Raw genomic sequence first — 10,404 nt, forward strand, 5'->3', positions numbered from 1 at the left:
GACCTCGTGATCCGCCCGTCTCGGTCTCCCAAAGTGCTGGGATTACAGGCTTGAGCCATCGCGCCCGGCCATGAAAACTTAAAAGCTGTTGCCTTTGTTACAGATATCCTTAATAGCAACTTAAAATTAAGTATTTACATAATGACCAAACTGTTTGGTAGAAAAGGGGAGGTAGGGCAGATTATACTTGAACTATACTGATGATAGGAGGCAATAACGTGGAGCATTACTTGTGGGTATCAGAAACATTGTTTAAGTCATTTCATTTCCAGCACTACTCTAGACTTCATTAAGATTAATTAATTAAGATTAGCTTAATAATCCTATGTCTGAATCACGAGGTTAAGTCCTGAACCTCTCCTTTCTCCTTGGCTGTGCACAAACAGAATCAGAGCATGTAGTTGATGCATTCGTTCATTCATCAACAATTTATTGAGTGCCTATTTGGTGCCAGGAGCCTTGCTAGGTGCTAAGATACAAAGATCAGTAAGATATGGTCCCTGCCCTTGGGGTGTTTAAAGTTAAGTAAGGAAACACATATGAGTTAACAATTGTAACCAAGACGTACTGGCACTAGAATAATAGGTGATCCAGCGTATGAAGAAGCAGGAACTAGTCAACTCAGCCTCTTGAAGTTGTGTCAGAAAAGGTTAATAGAAAAAGCAATTCCAGCCTGGATGTGGTGGCTCACTCCTGTAATACCAGCACTTTGGGAGGCTGAGGCAAGCGGGTTGCTTGGGCTCAGGAGTTTAAGATGAGCCTAAGCAACATGGTGAAACTCCATCTCTACAAAAAATACAAAAATTAGCTGGGTGTGGTGGCCTACACCTGTGGTCCCAGCTACTTGGGAGGCTAAGGAAGGAGGATCACCTGAGCCTGGGAGGGCAGTGCTACAGTGAGCTGAGATTGCACCACTGCATTCCAGCCTGGGTGACAGAGGAAGGCCCTGTCTCAAAAAAAAAAAAAAAAGAAAAAGCAACTCCATAGATCCATCAGATAGTATTTTCCTGTCAGGTTGTTGCTAGCCCCTTAACTCACTGCCACCTGTCCTTATAGTAAAGTCAGAATTTTGCTAAAAAGCCAGCCCTGTGATACAATGAAAGCCCCCTTTGGCCTCAGGTAAATAAAGACAATTTTAAAAACAAAAAAAATCAAATCCAGGGCTTTGTTTGACAGCAATAGATATAATTGCTGGTAGACAATATACATGCATAAACATCAAATACTATTTTAAAAGTGTATTGAAAAGCAGTGCTGCAGGCTTGCCTATGATCAGAGAGTCTAGCCACTCCTGACAACCGACTGGAATGTGAAATTGGCAGCTGATAATGAACAAAAGGACACGTCAACTAGGAAGTTAGTATATAGAAACACTTTAGTGCACAAACAAAGCACTAAATTACAATGTGGCTCTACAAATACCAGGGGGTGATAAGTCCACTGAGGTCATGAGTTAACTTTTCAGGCAGCTGGGATGATTAGGTGCAGATTGCTATCAGACTAATCACTGTTCTTAAATACTTCAGGATTCCTGTCTTGTGTCCTCTTATTACATTCCAGTTACAAAAATTAGGAGGAGTTATGGCATTTGCTTGCTCATGGGTTATTTTACCCTGCCTCTAGAGAAAGAGAACACTGTGCTGTTGGGTAAAACAAATGTCCCATTTAAAATGTTTGGAGCATGTGCAATGATTGGGGGTCTTGGCTTGTTTTCAAGACACTAGGCACTGAGGCTGAACCAAGCAGTCACGTGCTCCAGAAGCAGTGGAAGAAACTACAGAAAACTGGCCCAGCGACATGGACTCTGGAGTTTGTGCCTAGTGCAGGTACTGAGGCCATGTTTCCTAATGTGAGATGCAGATAGCACAGCAGCATAAAACCAAGCTGAGACAAATAGCCTAATACCATAACCAGGCAAGTGCTGAGCAATTATATTTGGCAAAAATCTCTGCTAAGCTGATGGAGGAACTAAGGAAGGAGTTACTCCTTCAGTGTTCGGAGTTCGTGGACTAAACCAGGTGGAGTTCTTGTTCTAGAGATAAAGACTGGATGACTTGTTTGGTCAACTCTCTAAGAAAAGCATAACCAACCATAATTCCAGGAAGATGCATAGATGTATGTGATTGAGTGGCAGTGGGACCAGGGCTGGACTAGGTTAAGTTCTGAAAAGAGTAAGGTTACCCCCAGCTATGTCATACATTGATCAGGTAAAAGATAGACACTTACCATCACAAATTCTGTTCAGCAACAAACTGAAGAATCTAGACAGTGCAGTAAGGCAAGAAGAATAAAAAAAATATTTAAGAATGGGAAAGGAAGAAAGAACACTCTCCATATTCACAGATGATATGATTTTGTACATAGAAAATCTCAAAAAAAAAAAAAAAACCACTACAAATAAATTATTTGAAGTAAAAATGGTTTGGGGATGGGTGTGGTGGCTGACGCCTACAATCCCAGCACTTTGGGAGAGCAAGATGGGTGAGTGGATTGCCTGAGCCCAAGAGTTTGAGACCAGCCTGGGCAACATGGTGAAACCCCGTCTCTACCAAAAATACAAAAAATTAGCAGAGCATAGTGGCACACACCTGTAGTCCCAGCTGCTCGGGAGGGTGAGGCATGAGAATCGTTTGAACCCAAGAGGTGGAGGTTGCAGGCAGCAGAGATCAGGCCACTGCAGTCCAGCCTGGGTGACAGAGTGAGACCCTGTCTCAAAACAACAAAAAATAAAAAATAAAATAAAAATGGTTTCACAAGGTAGCTAGTTACAAAGTCAGAATACAAAAATTAATTGTATTTCTATATACCAGCAACAAACAGAAAATAAAATTCTTGAAAAGACACTATCTTTTAAAAAAAGATATCATCTTGGCATGGCGCTATGGCTCACACCTGTAATTCCAGCACTTTGGGAGGCTGAGATGGGCAGATCACTTGAGGCCAGGAGTTTGAGACCAGCCTGGCTACGGCGGTGAAACCCCATCTCTACTAAAAATACAAAGATTAGCAGGTCATGGTAGCCGGCACCTGTAGTCCCAGCTACTCCAGAGGCTGAGGCAGGAGAATCTCTGGAAACCAGGAGGCGGAGGCTGCAGTGAGCCCAGATCGTGCCACTGCGTTCCAGCCTGGGTGACAGAGTGAGACTCCATCTCAAAAAAACAAAATAAATCTAAAAAGATATCATCTTAAAGATATGCAATTTGTAGTAGTATCACAAATACTTTAAAAACCTAGGAATTATAAATGTGTAAGAATTTTACCAGAAAACTATATTACTGAGAGAAATGAAAGAACAATGGAATTTTTTTTTTCTTTTGAGATGGAGCCTCACTCTGTTGCCCAGGCTGAAGTGCAATGGCATGATCTCAGCTCACTGCAACCTTCACATCCCGAGTTCAAGCGATTTTCCAGCCTCAGCCTCCCGAGTAGCAAGGATTACAGGTGTGCTCCACCATGCAAGGCTAATTTTTGTATTTTTAGTAGAGATGAGGTTTTACCATGTTAGCCAGGCTGGTCTCTAACTCCCGACCTCGTGATCCACCCGCCTCGGCCTCCCAAAGTGCTAGGATTATAGGCGTGAGCCACCACGCCCCACAAAACAATGAAATTAATAGAAGGATACTAAATTCATGAATTAGAAGTGTTAACAATGTGAAGACGTCAATTCTCCCTAAATCAACCTAGAGATTTATAGCAGTCTTAATTAAAAAGTTTCTTAAAAAATGATCACGCCTGTAATCTGAGCACTTTGGGAGGCCGAGGCAGGTGGATCACGAGGTCAGGAGTTCAAGACCAGCCTGGCCAAGATGATGAAAACCCTGTCTCTACTAAAAATACCAAAAAACTTTAGCTGGAGTGGTGGTGGGCGCCTGTAATCCCAGGTACTCAGGAGGCTGAGGCAGGGAATTGCTTGAACCCAGGAGGCAGAGATTGTAGTGAGCCAATATCTCGCCACTGCACTCCAGCCTGGGCGACAGAGCGAGACTCCGTCTAAAAAAAAAAAAAAAAAAAAAATCAGTTTTTAAAGAATATTTGGGTCCAGGAATGGTGGTTCACACCTGTAATCTCAGTACTTTGGAAGGCTGAGATGGGAGGATCTCTTGACCCCCGGAATTCGAGGCCAGCCTAGGCAACATAGAGAGACTCCATTTCTACAAAAAAATAAAAAATTAGTGGACATAATGGGACACACCTGTGGTTCTAGCTACTTGGGAGGCTGAGATGGGAGGATACTTGAGCCTGGGAGGTCAAGGTTTCAGTGAGTCATGATTATGCCCCAGCACTCCATCCCAGGCCACAGAGTGAGACCTTGTTGTGAGAGAGAGAGAGAGAGAGAGAGAGAGAGAGAGAGAGTATTTGCAACCTGACAATCTGTTCTAAGATTTATATAGAAATGCAAAGGCCAAGAATAGCCAAGATACTTTTGAATAAGATGAAAATGATGGGAGGACTTGCTCCTTATCAGAATTAAGATAGTGCAATATGGGGCAAAAATAGAAAAAAATTTAAACATAAAGCAAAATAGCTCGGAAACCAACTTACATCAATTTTATTTAGGGCAAAGGTAGCACACACGAGCGGTATAAAAATGCAATTTTTAAAGTTGATGGTTCTAAAAAATTGAGTATCCATATGGAAAAAATGTCAAACCTCATACTATACATAAAAATCAATTTCAGATGGATGCTGGTAACACAGAAATGGCTCCTGTAAGATCAACCCTCCTATAAATAAAAAACTTGGGACAAAAATATAAAAACCTCCGAATGCCTAGAAAAAAAAATCAAAAGTGAACAGAAACTCAAAGGGATCTACTTGGAAAAAGGGTACGGCACTAGGCGGGTTTCCCATTTTTATAGCTTTTCACCTGTACGCATGTCCAACAGTAGACACAAACAAGAATGCATATAGCAGTCAGTTCACAATGGTTAAAAACTGAAGACAACTCACATGCTCATCAACAGGACAGTAAGCAATAAACTGTGGTATATTTACACAACCAAATATTAGTAGCAGCTAAAATGAATAAACTACAGTGACATGCAGTAACATTGATGAATCCAAAGTTATACAATAAAGATTATATACAAAAGATAGACAATAAAGATTACGTACAAAAAATTTAACTTATGAAAACTTCCATGTTAAAAACATAATAAAATAAAAACATATTTTTAAAGCATACATCTAGATGAAAAACTGTATAAAAATCAATGGAATGAAAATAGCTACGTTGGGTTGAGCAAGGCGAGTGGAGAGTTTACTGGAGAGATCGTTTAGTTAGATACGTAGGTTTATTGGCAGGTTTTATTTTGAGTGGCGGACTCACAAAGGCACTTGTTAAATTATTAAATATAACTAACTAAAGAAAACTAGGCCATTGATGGACCAATTATGAGAGTGTATCATGAGTCACGAACTGTGATTAAACCGATTTTGTGTACTTGGGGTTCACAAAAGAAAGGTAGAAAGGGAGGGAAAGGCCGGACAACTAGGGTTGGGAGAAAATAAAGACTGAGATTAGATAACATTGTTGGAGCAGCCTTTGGCTATCAGAGAAAGGGTAGAGATTGGGTTTATTCAGGGCAGGCAATTGTTCAGTGTTTGCAGTGGGAGGTCTAGGGAGTAAGTGATAGTGGATTGCAGCTGACACCAAATCTGTGCTGAGGGCTACATGAGCAAGGGGAGGCCTGGCCCCAGAACAGCAGGGATGGGACTTGGAGAAACTGCTTCTTCTGATAGGGGTGTCGTTGATGTGGGGTTGGAATGCCTTATTGGAGAGATTGCCACTGGGCTACTCCCTCACAGAGGCAGTGGGCGCTGAGTGAGTCACAGAAAGCTTGGGGAAACAGAATTGGGAATCTGAGCTGGAAAGAGGCTGAGCTTTCCATTGGGACTCTAAGTGCTGGGGGTTAAAAACATCAGCTTAGTTCAAATCCCAATTCTTCCTCTTATGGTAGTGTGACTTTAGGCAAGTTACTTACTCATCTCCTCTAAGGCTTCATTCCCCAGTCTGCAAATTGGAGATGGTAATGCTTACATCATAGGGTTTTCCTAAGAGTTAAATAGAATAATGTGTGCAAAAGGTGCAGTATCTTAAGAACTCAATAACTGATAGCTATGTATTTTTTTATTCTTTTTAAGAAGCAGAGCCGCTCAGCAATTGAGCTCTAAAGCAGACCCGTCCTTAGATAGGAACCTGAATCTGAGTGGGAGGAAAGCACAGGGCTGGGCAATCCAGAAGCTGGAAGAGGGGACAGTCAGAGTGACCTCTGTAAAGCCAGAAGCATGGCTTATCTACCACCCTGCTGGGATATTTAAGAGAACCCCCTTTCTCAGTTTGTTCTTTCTCAAAATAAACGGGGGCATGGTTGGTGATGAAATTCACAAGGAGAACCCCACCCTACCAAAAGCCAGTCTCCTCATGTAATAGCTACAGAAGGCTGGAAGTTTTCATTACACAGGCCAATGACACCCTCACTGTCCAACCCTCCTCATTCATTTCTAGTCTTGTTCAAGCCTAGCTCCCTCTCATTTACAAAACAAAAAAGACTCTTATCCTAAGAAAATTACGCTTTTATAGGATTCTTGGGATTTGACATAGGTACTTTGTGAAGTTGTCTGTTTTGAATTATTTGTATTGTCTTTTTTCTCTGAGTTTTTTTGTTTTGTTTTGTTTTTTGTTTTTTTTGGGGCAGGGGGCAAGAAGGGACTGTTTTTGACATTGGTTTTTCCCGCTCTATCCTCTAGGTAAGGCTCCTTTTGAAAATGTCAGCCTGCTTGAGCCCTGCTCAGGAGACATGAGGAAAGGTGTTCTCCATGATTGATCTGTATATTCCCAGTTTCTTTAGTAGTTAAGAGTAGTTTTTTTAAAATATATATATATAGTTAACACAATGCAGAGGTTTAAGTGTGTCAGGAACAGTGAGAATAAAAGGACAGAAATCTCAAAAGGATAAAAAATTAGCAGGCACTGGTGAAGGGCCACTCTGACAGCCGTTGCTTTCCATGATTGTTGACCTCAAACAGCTCTTGTCTCTCGGGCTTTATGGAGATCATGTGTTTGGGATTTTCCCCCTTTTGGGGGCTAATAGAAGTGAGACCACAGAGCTGTGACAAAAGCCTCAGGGTTGGCTGTTGTCATAGTCTTCTCATTTCCTTCTTAACAGGACAAACAGGCTATATCACCTCTCTGTGCAGGTATGAAAGCTTCTGAATTCTTTCACTGCACTTGCTTAAGAACAGATCCCCAACATTCTCTAACAACAGCTGCCAGCTGTCAGTGTGCATGAATGATTATTCGGACTCTGCACTTTGAAGGCATCACCTTCACTGCCCATCACTTCCATCTAGTCACCTCTCATTACCCCATTGGCTTGCTGCTTTGCTTTATCGTTCCTATGGTTCTAGAAAAATGTGACAGTGAGCCACCTGGGTGAAAATCCAGTGAGAGAGAGGAGGATGAAATGATGGGGGAAAACGATTCTGTTCACATTGGGACCCAAGTATTCTCCCTCCTTTGTGGAAGAGAAAGCAAGCAAGCCAGCCAGTCGTGTTACCAAGGTATTTTTTATTCCCCAACAATCTCATTGCTGCCTCCTAGTGAAAGTTTTAGAATTGAAAAGAGACTATTTTCTGGGGAGAATTGAACGGAGAAAAGAGAAAACTGAATTTACACAGGCCCACAACTTTTTTTGGAGGGAGTGTCACTCAGTTTCTGATTAGATACATTTGTATCACCGATATCACTGTGGCCACAAGGGAAATACAGACCCACACGAAATATACTGATCAAATTATACTGTTCTTTAGGTGTTTACAATCAAGAGTTGACAAAATAAAGCCCATCAAACTTACCAATTCTCTTTCAATTTATTTTCCCTCAGTATTCACTCACACAGACTATTCCATTTCCTAGAAGCTGGGATTTTTTTTTCATCTTTAGGACAAAACTGAGCAAGAATAAAAATATGCCTCTATCAATTCAAACACAAGATAGGAGGAAATTAAAAGTGAATTTACATTTTGGTACATATGAATAAAAATGGCTTGAAAATTTACTTTGTTAAAAGCTCAACCAGATTCAGGCAAGAGGTGTGAAGGTTGATTAATAACAGCAATGCCACGTTGCCTTTCTTTAATGCATGGATGATCATGAGGGCTGTTTCCTTGGTTGTGAAGGGTTAGGCCAAGAATATTGATCCCCTAGAAGCCAAAAACTAAAACCAAATCTTTCCTATTTTGAAATGTGGGAAGATTCATTTGGTGAATAGACAAGCACACAAATAGTCATTTTCTTCTTATGACACCTTGGTTTCGCACAGTTCAACATTCTTGGACTTGAGAGTATTCAAATTTGGCTCATTTAATATCACTAGACAGACAATATTGTAAATGCATACTGGAAAAACTATATCCAAGGAACTTTATATATATTATTCCTATAAGATATTGCACATATAAGCATACATTTCAATCATATATACAAACATTTCCTTCTAATGTAATAATTTATTGCAGTAGATTTTTAAACTTAAATTTGAAGAGTATAAAATCACTTAACTCACTAATACAAAACACATTTTCACAATCCTCCCTTTTTATGTGTCAAAATAATTTTCACGACTAGATTTAACTTTATTCACAATATTTAGTGAATAACAGCTTTCATGTCTTGTGCCCTATACATACATATGTTCTTTGTGTGCCAGTGTATAGTCTTTTTGTCTCAAACCTATTATACATGTCAGTAGGTGAAAAGCTCAGGGATGATAATTTTGTAGTTAATTATCACAAAACAGTACATTTAATATTCCAGTCTATGTAATTACACATGCTAGTGTTTTCACATTGCTCCAGCCAGAGTCTGTGAATGACAAGGGTGTCTTTTCAGAGCCTGTAAAGGAATATGGTTCTGGAGAAATCAGTCCAACTGTCTTAACAATGCAAGGGCATAACTGATACAAAATAAGCATTTGTCAATGACATCTTCAGAAAAACACAAACCACATGCCACTGCTGTTCACAGTTCTGTTATCACGACTGTAATTTTTAAGTCACTATTCTTTTATTACAATGAACAAAACAAGCCTAACTTTTAAATAAATCTGATGACTGAAACAGTTTTAATTCACGTTCATAATTACAATCAAAGCTTCTGTGTGTGTGTGTGTGTGTGTGTGTGTATCTGAATGAACTGAACATGAATCGTAGGAAGACTTAAAGAGTTAACCGTTTGTAGATGTTCCTACTTGCACATACCACAGGGCTAGGTCAAATCCAAACTGCCAAAGAAAGAAGGCAAGCAAGTTCTCCCTGAAGGGCAGGCCACCATGTGAATAAAACCTCCAGACAGATCATGTTCTAAGTGTGCTGCAGCATACCAAGAAGTGAGGAAAATACGGAAACAGAATCATACTGTTTGACTTCTGCATCGTGTCAACTTTTTTTTTTTTTTAAACTGCTCTAACTACTAAAGAAGGAAATTATGCTTAGCATAAAAATATTCCAGCATTGAGTGACTGGTACGTTTTACTTCTCTCTTCCAGGGAAACTACTTACACTTATTGATTTTAAACACCTTCACCTTAGTTGTGCATGTGAGACACTGTAAGTTAACTGTACCTTAAAGAGATCAGCATATAGATGGTTCTGGCGACCAGGATCACAACAAAAGACAAACAAACAAAACAATTTTTAAAGACCTGAATAGTCAGTTAAGGATGCATACTCAGCCTGGGCTCTTTTTCGGAAAGGTTGCCAAGAGTGTCCTTATTCCCTCCTGAGCTATTTTTCACCCCACTACCTCTGACTGGGTGCATCAGCAGTGCAAGAAAATGCGAGAAGCATCTGTTGCAAGCAACACCTGGACCTCCAAGGAAAATGAGCACTTTCTTGCTAGAAACAGTCTCAAACATTTTCAAGGGTGAGTCTCCCCTTCCCCAAGCTTAACCCTCTTCCTCCGTAGTTGGAGAGGTTCTCCTACTCGTGCCCGCCGCCTTCTTCCTCCCGCCGAGGCTCCCAGGGTCGCAACCGGGGCAGCTGTGCGCCGGGCCGGCCTGGGTAGCCGGATGACACCAGGGGTTGCCAACGCCAAACAGTGCGCAGACTCCGCGGCGCGCTCCGGACTCTCCACTCGCCTAAACCTGCTCTCAAGTGAAAAGGAGTGGGAGGAGGAGGATTGGGAAGGGGCGGGGGACGGAGGGGATCTGTTAATTCGAGGTCCTGGGGGTGTGGGAGCGGGAGGCGGCTCCGCTGATCCCTCCTCCCTCCCGGAGTCCCGGGCTCCACCTCCTCCGCAGGCCCCCAGATATACACACACAGCCGCGGCTGGACATGCACACCCAGCGCCGGCTCCGGGCGCGCACACACGCAGGTAGCCACACTCACCTGAGCCGGTGCAGA

The sequence above is a fragment of the Mandrillus leucophaeus genome, unplaced genomic scaffold, assembly GCF_000951045.1.
Source record: "Mandrillus leucophaeus isolate KB7577 unplaced genomic scaffold, Mleu.le_1.0 Scaffold520, whole genome shotgun sequence".
Lineage (NCBI taxonomy): Eukaryota > Metazoa > Chordata > Mammalia > Primates > Cercopithecidae > Mandrillus > Mandrillus leucophaeus.